This window comes from Stenella coeruleoalba (genome assembly GCF_951394435.1).
Source record: "Stenella coeruleoalba genome assembly, chromosome: 10".
Taxonomy (NCBI): domain Eukaryota; kingdom Metazoa; phylum Chordata; class Mammalia; order Artiodactyla; family Delphinidae; genus Stenella; species Stenella coeruleoalba.
In genome coordinates this window covers 96,878,786-96,888,120 of record NC_137156.1, presented here as the reverse complement: position 1 = coordinate 96,888,120, position 9,335 = coordinate 96,878,786, and positions in this window count along the sequence as shown.

Here is a 9,335-nt window from a genome sequence, read left to right as displayed (position 1 = left end):
GGAGGTGGGCTGCATCTCTAACAGACCACAGGCCAATCCTGAGAAATTTCTGTCTTTTTTTTTTTTTTCTTCAAAGAATTAAACCTTTGACCTGAGCTTCTGTTCTGATTGTGTGTTCCTCAGAGTGAACCATGCGTAGAGGAAGGCACCATAGAATGTTCTGCCTAGCGGTGCTCTAAGCAGTTGATAATTTTCCTGTACTTCGGAGCAGAATGGCCCTGGGGCATTCAGACTGGGGGTCCCCTCCCTCTAGCCTGGTCCCCAAGCTGTAGGAGCGTGTTGCTGCTGGTCTTTATGTCTTCAAGTCTGGGGCATGTCTTTGCTTTTTCCCCATCAGCTAATGGAATTGGGATTTCCTGCTAAAAGAAAGATGGGACCTGGACATGGGGAGCTCATCTTTGAGGCCAGAATAAGTCACTGTCATTTTAGTGACAATCTGTTTTTGTCCCATGATCAGAAAATCTGGCAGAACTTTAAGGGGGCTGGGACACAGGATGGGGCGATACAGGGTGGCACAAAGCCACACAGTGTGGTCTCCGTGGTCACGGCCTGGGGTTCACAGCTTGCAGCTCACTCGTGCTTGCCCAGAGGCCTCCATCTGTAAGACGGGAGTACTGACCATTAGGGCTGTGGGGAGACTAAGTGAATAGTGTGCAGGGTATGCATGGCACACGAGTTCTCAAGGGATTTGGGCTGTTAGTAGTATGAGGGGATCCGGGGAGAGGCACGTGTTGGGAGGAAGAGATTAGACCCTTAGCATTGGGGGTAGAGCAGAAGGAGGGTGCTGTAAACTGAATGTTCCCCCCAGATTCATATGTTGAAATCCTAACCCCCTAATGTGATGGTATTTGGAGGTGGGGCCTTGGGGAGATGCTTAGGTCATGAGGGCAGAGCTGCCATTTATGGGATCAGTGCCCTTATCAAAGAGACCCCAGGGAGCTCCCTTGTCATGTGAGGTTAAAGCTAGAAGATGGCTGTTTCTGAACTAAGAAGCAGACCCTCACCACACGCCGACTTGCTGGCGCTTTGGTCTTGGACTTCCAGTCTTTAGAGCTGTGAGACATGCATTTCTTTTGTTTGTAAGCCACCCTGTCTATGATACTCTGTTCTAGCAACCCACACAAACTCGGAAGGTGTCTAAGCACAGAGTCTGAGGTGGTGTGGTATCAGGCAGTGTTTTCCAAAAGGCAGGCCGAGTATCTGGACCTGACTGCACTTAGTGTCACCTAGAAAGTTTGTCGAAAATGCAGATTCCCAGTCCCAGCCCTAGGTATTTGGGGTTTTAGTGGCTGAGACTCTGTAGTTTTACCCAGTGTCCCAAGATGATTCTTACAAATGGCTAGAACAGGAAATTGACATTTGGAGTCAAAAAACAGCTTTGGAATCAGAACTTGGAGCCTGAAATTTCAGTTCCTAGCTCACCATGGGTTGACCTTCTCTAAACCTGTTTCTTCATCTGTGAAGTGGGGAGAATCCCTGTCCTACCTCCCTTGCAGGGTTGTTTGAAGGCTCATCTAAGACAGGGAATGGGAAAGAGCTTTGCAGACGACAGCACTGCACACGTATGTTTCATGTTAGGAGTGGGAAAGACAACCTCCACGGTTTCCAAGGCTTCCTGCTGCCTTCGACTCTCTCCACCAGGGTGCCACAGGTGCACACGCATTAAACCTCAGAGCGTTTCTCCCGCACGCGGGAGGAGCGCCTTATCCGGTAAAATCAGAACCTGTGAGGGCCCCTCACTCTCAGCGGTCCTTGGGCTATCGGGTCATCTCAGGGAACTCAGGGTGGCTCCAGGAAGTTTCTTCAGAGGTGTATTTAGTATATCTTCCATTATTCATTGGTTGCAGTTAAAACTGCTTTATCCTTCCAAAAAGACACCATGGAAGTCAATAGTGACGCTTAGGAAGGCAGACTTGAGATGCCGGACTGGAAGTTAGGACTTCAGGTCAACACATTAGCTCTCGAATCTAAGGGACAGGGCAAGCAGAGGTGGATCAGGCCCTGATCTCGCCTTGAGGACCCTCGGTGTTCAAAATGGTGGTGAACGTTTCGGGAGTACTTCCCACGTGTCAGATGCTCTCTGGGCTCCTGACGTGTCGTCTGATGTCAGTACTGCAAGGGAAGTATGAACCGGACCTCCACTTGAGAGAGGAACGACTAAGGCCCAGAGGAGTTAAGTCAGAGTCCCACATCGAGGGGAGAAGCAGGGATTTGGACATTTGGACGGGGGCAGTCTGGCTCCAGAGCCCATGCTCTGTCTTGTTTGGTGGGGGAGGGAGATGTGACCGTGACTTAGCGATAAGCATGATGGGAGACTCATGCCTTTGTCACTCCTTGTCCCCAGGCCTGCTCCTGACGGCTTCCTGAGCTAGACAGTGGGGCCCTCATCTTGTGAAGGAAGGTAGCTCGGTGACTAGCTGCCTACCTTCACCCCCCTCCCTGGGTGCCGGGTAACCCTTCAGTCTGATCCTTGCCCTCCCTGTGGCGCTGCGGGTTCCTGCAAGAGATCAGAAGGAGAGAGACGCTACTTCTTGCTTGTTGTTTTTTTTTTGATGTGGACCATTTTTTAAAGTCTTTATGGAATTTGTTGCAATATTGCTTCTGTTTTATGTTTTGGTATTTTGGCCACGAGGCATGTGGGATCTTAGCTGCCTGATCAGCGATCGAACCCACACCCCCTGCATTGGAAGGTGAAGTCTTAACCACTGGACCGCCAGGGAAGTCCCATTCGTTTTTTTTTTTTTCGGCTGCCCCCAGGTACCTGGTAGAAATCCAAGCCTCTCACCTTAGGGGCTTGTGGCCAGTCATCGCAGTTCCATGCAGGAGACCCAGCCCAGTGTCTGAACCTTGTTATACTGACAGAACTGTTGTCTCTTCCCACCTCAGTCATATTACAAAGCTCTGTGAGATTCGTCTAATCTAGCCTTGGGAGGTGCTGTGACCCCTCCCAGTTCCTGTTTCGCTTTTTTACTGATTGCAACGGGAGTAATTATGGCAAATATAAGACTTCACTAAGCTTATCATGTGCTGCTGTAACCATTTTATACGTATTAGACTCTAAATCTTCTCAACAGTTCTAGGAAGGAGGGAGTTTTTTTTTCTTTATCATGATTAATGTAATCCTCCAACACTTTCTATTGATTATTTAAGGTATTCCTAAACTGTACTGTTTGTTTAGGAAAACCAGTCCCCTTGTTCAAAGCCTTAACTCTAACTTTATTATTATTATTACTATTGTTGAAGTATAGTTGACTGACTTCAGAAATAAGTTGATTACTTATTGTTGAAGTATGGTTGTGTTAGTTTCAGGTGTATAGCAAGGTGATTCAGTTATACCTGTATACATATATCTGTTCTTTTTCAGATTCTGCTGTATTGTAGGATATTACAAGATATTGGGTAGAATTCCCTGTGCTATACAACAGGTCCTTGTTGTTTATTTTATATACAGTAGTGTGTATCTGTTAACCCCAAACTCCTAGTTTATCTGTACCCCCCTTTCCCCTTTAGTAACCATAAGTTTGTTTTCCATGTCTGAGTCTATTTCTGTTTTGTAAATAAGTTCATTTGCATCATTTTTTAAGATTCCACATATAAGTGATATTATATGATATTTATCTTTCTCTGTCTAATTTACTTCACTTAGTATGATCATCTCTAGGTCCATGCATGTTGCTGCAAATGGCATTATTTCATTCTTTTTTATGGCTGAGTAATACTCCATTGTATATATGTACCATGTCTTCTTTATCCATTCATCTGTTCATGGACATTTAGGTTGCTTCCGTGTGTTGTTTAATTGTAAACAGTGCTGCTCTGAACATTAGGGTGCATGTATATTTTCGAATTAGAGTTTTTGTCTTTTCTGGATATACACCCAGCAGTGGGATTGCTGGGTCATATGGTAGCTCTATTTTTAGTTTTTTAAGGAACTTCCGTACTATTCTCCATAGTGGCTGCACCAATTTACATTCCTACCAACAGTGTAGGACGGTTCCCTTTTCTCTACAAGGAGGGACTTTCTTTATCCCCATCTTACAGGTGAGCAGACTGAGGCACAGAGAGTTTAAATCACTCTCCCAAAGTCACAGAGCACGGGCGTAGAGCCAGGCTGTCTTTTGATCCTGGGTACACATGCAGTGTGCCGGTGTAGCTGGTATGCTTCTGTGTGGGTGTGAGAAGGGGCGAGCCCCCGGCACTCCTGGGGATAAATGTGCAAAGCAGCCAATGCGACAGCAGGCTCCCCGTCTAGGGCCCGCCCTCGGCTGGGTGGGCAGAGCAGCCCGGGGGTGACTGGGGGCAGCTGCTGAGTGGAAGTGAGTTGTTCTTCTTGGGTAGAGGGTTGGGCCCCAAGTTTCTCCAGGTGGGTTGGTTCCAGGTCACCTCTTCAGCTACACAGGAACAGAGCTTCATTTTGGAACGCACATAAGGGTCCTGTCTGTGGCTTCCTGTTGGTGTCATTGTCCCGGGCGAGGTGACTGACAGAACCCGTGTCATCCTTCTCTTGCCCATCATTCTCGGGACTAGAATTACTTAGGTATCAGACAGTGTATGATAGCTGTAGCACACACACTCACAATGTACTTATGATACATTGGAGAACCAGCCCTGCATCTGAGTGAATCCCAGCTGTGCCGTGCTTGGCCCTGTGACCTTGGCTTATCAGTGCCTGTGAACTCAGCCTGTCCAGCTACAGGATGGGGAGCTAATTAGTACCTACTCCTCCTAGAGCCACTGGGGGAGCTAGAGGTAGGAATTACCTGGAAAGCCCTTAGAACGGGGCCTAGTGCATGGTGAGTGCTCAGTAACGAGTACTGTCATCAGTCCAGCGTCAGCGATTGTCGTTGTTACTACCGTTACATCTGGGAGCGTTGCTGTGGGCCGTAGGTGAGACAGTGCTTGGCCCAGAGCAAGTGCTTATTAAGGGGTAGGTACTACTCTCTTTCTGTTACTGTATTTTACTGAATTCTTTTGTCTTCATTTGGTCCTCACTCTAGATCTGAGGGAAAGCTGGAATTCTTTTTCTCACTCGAAAAATGTTGAAACAGATGCAGAGAAACCCAAAATGTCTTGTTCCAGGTTTCCTAAAGAGTAAGGGTCACAGTCACATCTAAAATTCACAGTACTCAGGCTCAGAATCCTTCGTCCCTCCTCCCAACCGCCATGCATTCCTACTTTGGGATAAAGCATTGACGGCTCCTTCGAGGGGCCCTCCTGTTAGGCGGGAAAGAACGTTTTAAACCATATGAGCTACCAACTGCCTATTTGCAAAACGTTTTTCTGTCTGCCGTCTCAGTCTGATTCACTTTTTAGTCCTCTGAAGCCCATTTACTTTAAGACCCATTTCAAAGATGAGAAAACAGGTTCACAGAGGTTGAGCTTCCTGCCTGCAGTCATGTGGCAGGTCGGACTGGGGCCAGGTCTTCTGGTTTCTAGTTCCCTTGTGTGGATTTGAAGGGAGCTCCTTTAAGCCCAGAGGAGGCTTGGGACTTCCCTGGTGGTCCGGAGGTTAAGACTCCACGCTTCCGCTGCAGGGGGCGCGGGTTCGATCCCTGGTCGGGGAACTAAGATCCCACATGCCGCGCAGCATGGCCACAAAAACAAAAGGCTTGCGTGTTCCAAGAAGCTCCTCCCTCCATGGAGCATAGTGCTTCCTTCCCCGTCTTTGCCTCCCTGGCCACCCTGGCCGCTCCGATTGCCCGTGAGGTCACTGCCTCTGATTCTAGCTCTGTCCGCTCTTGTAACTGATGACTCCTGGTGAGCCAGCCATGACCTAGAGCCCAGACTCGCCTCACTTCTCAGGGCACGGACCCCTTTGGACATCCCCAGCCTCGTTTCCTGGTGTCTGACCCCCGACCATCCCTGGGTCCAGCTTCCGTGCTCTCGTCCCGGAGCCCCCAGCTTGCTGTCACCTGTCCACCGTGTGGCTGAGCTCAGACTCGTGCCCATCACGTCCCACTGCCTGTAGATCAAGGCCGGATACCCAGAGATGAAAGAGGAGGGTGCGCAGAGGACAGCTGTCACTTAGAGACAGAATGAGGTCAAGCTGGGCTGCAGAGCCAGTGTGGCGTGGCGCCGGGCAGGTGGCTCCGGGGCTGTGTCTCTTGGTGGGTGCCAGGGGATCTAGATTCTTGCAGGGACAGACCAGATCTGATGATACCAGCATGAAACTCCTTCCAGCTCCAAGCACCTGCTTATTTTTCTCGTTCCTCCAGCTTGTCTCGGAGAGGACTTTCTCAAAGACAGATCCACTGAGCCTGCTTGGCGTTGCCCTGGGGTGTATAGCTGGAGACGCAGCAAATGATCCGTGAAGGGATGGGATCTGTATCGACAGACACATGTTTATCCAGATCAATTAGGGAAAATACGTTTTGCAACACTGCCCAGATAAGGCTTTGCAGCGAATAAGGAGTTTGAGCTGTGCAGCGCGAATGACAGCAACGTGAAATGAGACGAGAAGATAGTTTGCCAGGTTGCCTCCTGAGGAGAGCGCTGTATGGTCAGGAAGACAGGCGTGGTGACCCCTTGGACCAGAGGGCAGGATGCTCTCTAAACTGCTCTGCATGATGAAGGAGGGAGGGGTTTGCAGCTGGGGAGGGAGCGACTGGTTTACAAAGCTGGCCACCAGGTGGAGGAAGGGCAGGAGAGAGGGAGAGAAATAGCGTTGCTGAGGTGAGAGGGGCCTAAGGAACGTAGACTGCCAGGTGGGGAACTTCCCAAGGGAAGCTCAGGGTGTGCTGGCTGACGTGGGCCTTCCCTGTGAACACACACGCTGCCGTTAGAAATTATTAAGAAATCTCCTAATGCTTGGTGGGCAGCATCTCTTCTCTTTGCTCCCCTCGCCCCGGGAGGCCAGCCTGCATGGGCTCCTTGCCCTCTGGCTTCCTTTGGGTTTGGCCAACAGGGAGGTTTGGGTTCGGCCAGTGGGGCGTCCCCATTTACATCTGGTCAGGGCATCAGGGGGAAGGAGGAGAGCGATAAGGGGGGATATTTGTTTTCCTACATCCTCATCACCTTGGGTGGGCTGTTGCTAATGACAGAGAAGCACATGGTCCCTGGGGGTGTCTTTGCACCCTGCCCACACCGTTGTAAAATTTCCCTCAATTAAACATTCCCTAAATGATCCTAATTTGAGCATGCTGGCTGTTTCCTGCCGGGACTCTGGCCAACCCACATGGGGTGAGTGCATTTCTGTTGGAGGTTTGTAAAGGGATGGCTTCTGCATCCCAGGCAAGAGGCTGAAGCAGGAGTTCACTCAGATGAAGGAAGAGCTGACTTGGGTTACAGCAAACACATTCAGAAGCCCTCCGGGGATCTGCTGGCATCCTGGCTGCCCCTTGCGGCCATGGTCACTTGGAAATGTGAGTCACAGAACATCAGAGTGGCTCCGGGAGGTCACCCAGGCTGGGACCCCTTGGGCCATTATGGAGTGGTCCTCCTTTGACGGAGGCTGGGAACAGCCAGGATCTTAAGACACAGAGGGTGGGGAATTGAGATTAGCTGGGTGTGGTCGTTTCACTGATGTGGAAACTGAGGCTCTAAGTGGTTCAAGGTTACATGTCAAGTAGAAGACAGCATTGAAGGAGCTGGAGTGAAAACGGGGCCTGGCCCAAGATCAGAGGAGATGTCAGACGTAAATTCAGAATGGGGCCGCTGGGAGTTCCCCGGGTTTGATCCCTGGTCAGGAAACGAAGATCCCACAAGGTATGGCCAAAAGAACAAAACAAAAAAAAACCAAAATAAAAAACCCACCCAGAATGGAGCCCCCAGGTAAGGGAGGGGCAGAGCCAGGGCGTTTACAGGGCTTGCAGGGCAGGGCAGCTCAGAGGGCTCTGCGGTGCTGAGACTGAAAAGATGTTCCTCCCTTTTTCTGATTATAAAAGCAATTCAGATTCATTACAGGCCGTTTGAAAACCACAGCATAAAACAGAAACCATCCAGGATCTTACCACCTAGGCATACCGTAGTTACTATTTTGGTTTATTTCCTTAGAGGCTTTTTTCTTCCACAAAGTAGTTGTTCTGTTCTTATAACTTTGCATTCTTCTTCTTTCTCCTGGTGTTATGAGCAAACATTATAGATAAACATGATTTTTTAAGCTTTCAAAAATTTTAAATATCATATAAATTGACAAAATTTGTTTATGTAACTTTTCCTGTGACAGGAGGCATCTAATTTTTTTCTTTTCTAATTTTTATTTTTCTGTTATTGTAGATACATATATATATGATATCTATATATGCACATATATTATATATTGTTCAATATATAATATATGTTGAATATAAAATATATATTGAATATATAATATATATTGAATATGTAGTATATATTGTTCAGTACACATATATATGCGCATGGCCTTTGATGCCGTCATTCCACTTTTAAATTCTGAATGAAGGAAATAATCAGATAAACACAAAGTTTGTGTGCAGCACTGTATGTCGTTTTTGAAGTCCCCTGTTGTATGCTGATATCATGCCTTGCAGAGGAGCTGTACTAGCCCCATTTCAACTGCCTGTCAGCCAGGAGGGTGCAGGTCTCCAGGTAGCTTTGCCTGTGGGGAATTTGGTACAACCTCTCCTCAGGGCCTGGCCCCGCCCCCAGGCCCCAGCCCCGCCTCCCCCAGGTCCCACCTCCATAGGTCTTGAAGGGGAGCCAAATGCCTGTCGTGAGGTGCGGTGGGTGAGAGCTGCTCTGCTTCCAAGAGTAATACGTATCCGTTTTCTACTTTCCAGATGTTTCTTCTCTCTGGGGCCAATTCCATGGCTCCCTGGAAAGTGATATGATGACCTTGGGCTTGAGCCCAAAGAACACAGGAGATTTTTGGCAGGTTGAGAGTGGGTTGGTGCCAATCCACTTAGAACAAAAAACACTGTATGTTGTGCTCATGTGGCAGAACGTGTCTGCACCTGCCTCCCATGGGCTCGGGCATACCAGGAGACTGAGGGGGCAGCCAATCCCCATGGAGGAGAAGCAGCGGGATGTGTTGTAGAAAGAATTCATGGGTGGGAGTTTTATGAGAGAGCAGGCACGCACTGGCAGTGGAATCAGGACACCTGGGCTGTAGAGACCATTGGTGCAAAATCAGTGGTCACGTCAAAAGCAGGTATTTGAGACTTTCTGAGTCTCGGTTTCCTCACCTGTGTGGGTTAGTGCTGGAAGGGTTTCTAGGGCCTTTTCCATCGAGTGCACATGTACTCACGCACGCATGTGTGCAAGCACACACGCGTCCAAAATATATGTTCTAAAAAAAAAAGAAAACAAAATATATGTTCTATTGTATAATCCACTTGCTGGATAGTAGCTAGATCCCAGCTCACTCACCTGTAATT